This window comes from Triticum aestivum, chromosome 2D, assembly GCF_018294505.1.
Source record: "Triticum aestivum cultivar Chinese Spring chromosome 2D, IWGSC CS RefSeq v2.1, whole genome shotgun sequence".
Classification (NCBI taxonomy): domain Eukaryota; kingdom Viridiplantae; phylum Streptophyta; class Magnoliopsida; order Poales; family Poaceae; genus Triticum; species Triticum aestivum.
The window spans coordinates 106,623,122-106,626,667 of NC_057799.1; the positions used below are offsets into that span (position 1 = coordinate 106,623,122).

Consider the following 3,546-nt stretch of genomic DNA (forward strand, 5'->3'; position numbering starts at 1 on the left):
GTGGACGGCGTGCTCCGACGGCCGGCGCGCTCGCGGTGACTCCGGATGCGTGCATGGGGCGTGGACCGACGGCCGGCGCGGCTATGGATGGTGCGCGCCGGGCGCGGCGACTGGCTGGGCGTGGCGGGCGATGCCCCCGGGGTGCGAGGTGTGCTGCGGGTGGAGGGCCTGCTCCTGCTCAGCTGCTTAGCTCGAGCGGCTCGATCTGGATCTGGCGCGCTGTGCTCCGTTTTGGTTGCAGTTCCCGCGATGCAGCAATGGTTGTTGCGGTGGTGGTGGTCGCGACGATGCTGCGACGGTGGTTGGCGGCTACGGCCAGGGGGGCGGTGCCTGTCTGGGCGCGGTGGATCATGGGATCCCGCGGCCAGAGTGAGGTCTACCTCAGCTGGGATGGTTGTTGGTGGGTGGCGGTCGGTGGCAGTAGGCGGTCGACGCAACTCCGGGAGAAATCCTTGTTCCAATCTTCATTGGAGCCGGCGACGGTGATGCCCGCGGGTGCCGTAACCTTTCTTGGAAGAGTCGTCTTGGAGGTGTGCTCCTCCTCTCCATGGCTTTGGCTTCGGAGGGAAACATCAGATCTACTAGATCGGGCGATGGAGGCGTCTTCGCGTCTTTCTCCTCCTTGGGGGCATCGTCTTGGAGACAACTACGACTGGGAAACCGGTGGATGGCGGCATCTTCGCCACGTGGTTTGCTGAGGTGAGGCGCTGGTTTCTGTTTTGGCAACGATGATGGCATCGAGAGGAGCTCGGGTCGCGGCGTGGACTTTGGTAGTCGGTTCTTCCAGGTGTGTTTGAGGTGCCCTTCCATTGGTTGTTTTGAAGTCGGAGCTGCGGTGGAGCGAGTCTAGGTGGTGAGGATGACAGGCACTCGATGGTCGTTTGCGGAGGGCACGATCGGCGCAAGTCCTGCATATTTTCCTTGTGATGCTCGTCGTCAAAGTCAGAGTTGTCGGTTGCTTCTGCGTGTGGCCATCTGCTTGGCATGTGCCGTCGTTGCTTCTGCGACTGTTTGCGGAATGAATTCGATGATGGAGCTCTATGGTGAAGTCGGAGTCGCCCGTTCGAGGCAACCGGTGATGATGATGACGCTTGTGCTCCTCGGCGGACGTCTTTCTTTTTTGTAGTTTCGGGTTCCATGTCGGTGGCCAGGTTGGCCGGTGATGCCCATGTCATATGGGTTGGCTTGTATCCGTTTTACCCTGGTTTTCCGCCAATTAACCGGGCAATTCTCTTCTTCTTAATCAATGAAAATGGCAAGTCGTTTGCCTCGTCTAAAAAAACAAGATTATAGGAGTACCCACACCCCACCAACAAGCACCCCAAGGCAACTAACTAGAAGTGAAACCACACCTCCTTGAGAGACCATCGGACACCGATGCAACACACGCCCACACATGCACGCATAGAAGTCACGGAAGAGGCCCTCCCGCCCTCTCGCTCTGAGCCAGGGATCATCGATCTTGCTTGCAGACTATGAGGGCTGAGAGCGGTGACGACGATGCCATGTGTAGAAGATAGGAAGCCGCCAGGACTGCCCCACTCCAGTGCCGAAGGAGCTTCGAGTTGGAATTTGAGTTTGTTCGCTCATGCCGAGGAGACGTGACCAGAGGGAATCTTAGCTCCATGATGACGCCCCAAGTGGGTGATGACGGTAAGCACCGTCGCAGTCAAGACCGAAGCTACGATCAAGGGTTTTCACCTGGAGCCCTAGTGCTGGGAGAGAACCACAAGTCCTCAACCACGCCCCTAAGAGGGACACGACACCTGTAGGCATTGCCGTTGTGGGAACATGAAGCTTTCGCCCAAAGCCTCACTCCTGTCACCCTGAGGTACCATGGTCACCATGACCGCTGGCACCGTCAAAGCAGCACCAACATCTGGATTCCCGCCGCCTCGCTCCTCCCACACGACCGAGGAACACTGCCACCACAACCATCATGAAGCTCATTGAAGAGCCAACCAAACAAACTGCCACCCAGGGCCGCCTCTTCGGCATTCACAAATCTGTGCCCTACACCAACAGTACTCTCATCGACAACTATCATAAGACGGCTCCTTGCTGACCAGGGAGTCCACTCGAGCGTGGAAGAGAGGCAACTGCCTTTCTCACGTCGCGGCCACCCGCTCCCGAAGCACCACTAGAAGGCCAACAAGCGAGGGAGACTTCCACATCCTAGGCACAACCCCAACGACTCACCCGCCTCATAATCCAACCAATGCCCCTACCCCCCGCTGGCGGCACCCCACGCCCAATCCTAACGCATTTGGATGGAACCCAAGCTAAGGAGTGGCCAAGGATCCCCTAGGAACAAGCCAACCACATATACCCCTTGTCCACGACAGCAATGGCCCGGGCGGTGGAGCACCCGCAGATGACGAGGTGGCGCAGATCGACCCAATCGGCGGCGGCGCCACGGGTCATGAGTTCCCAATGAGAGATAGTAGCCCTTGTGAGAGGGATGCCTCCCCGCCGCTTAGCATTGCACGATTTCTTTGCCCCAGTGATGCTTGTCGGTGGCAGCAAGGTTGGGAAGGGGCGAGGAAGGGTAAGGTTTGGCCGGGAGGACTCGACGTCGCTTGAGTAGCCACCCTGGGCGACGCGGGGGCCAAGTGGAAGGGTTTCTTCTTGTCACATGGGGCAAAACGATTATAACAAGGTCATTACTCTCTCGGTATGATTTGGCCTTCAGCATTTGGCTCGGGCAAAGCCCAACGAGTGCCTCCTTGATGGCATCTAGGAGGATGGTTGGCGGCGCGTACTTTTGGTTGTCGACTTGCGGCATTTCTTCCATTCAAAATTGTCCAACTTATTAGCACATTGATCTTCAATTTGGAATATTTTTTCATACATGTTGATCCACCACTCCTTGATGGAAAGCTCCACATTCCAAGAGGCAATGTCAAAACTTGTGACACAACCCCTTGGCCAATTCCCAAAGCCTTAGTGAACCAACACTTGTAGAAAAGGTGAGTCGATGACTTGTTCTCTTTTACACAAGGGACATAAGCCACAATTTGTCCAACCATGTCTGTCCAGTCTATCCATGGTCCAAATCATATTTTTCCTAGCCAACCAAGTAAAGAAAAAAAAATTCATCATGGCACTCACGCCCTTCCCCACCTCCCAAGAATTGCGTCATGTAAGCAGATGCCGCTGTATAGTGGCCACTAGTAATGAATTTCCAAATAGTGTGATCCTCGATGCCCTCCTCAAGATTGATATTGTGGAGCTGCATCCAAAAGGAGATGAACTTTAGGATGTGTGCCATTGATACTTGGGTAGGGATTTTTATCTTAGACCCAAGCCTCATCAGGCAAAGCTTCTCTAACCTTCCAATTCTTCTTTGAAGAGTCCGCTAAAATGAGGGGCACAATCTCTTTGGACTTCTTACCATGCAACCAATGGGATTCCAAAAGGGGGCTCGCACACCATTCCCAATGGTGAAGGTAGTGGAGTCATAGAACAGGTCTTAAGTCTGCATCATCGCACGAGTTCACCATGTTGACCCACATTTCTGACGGCTTTGAGTGTGTGCGTGTGTGT

The 3,546-nt window shown here is 55.2% G+C and overlaps 1 protein-coding gene across 2 annotated transcripts in view; it reads left to right on the top strand.

Moving 5' to 3' along the window:
- LOC123051970 (zingipain-2) overlaps positions 1-3,546 on the top strand; it is a 15,737-nt gene that overhangs the window by 4,371 nt on the left and 7,820 nt on the right. The window lies entirely within an intron of this gene.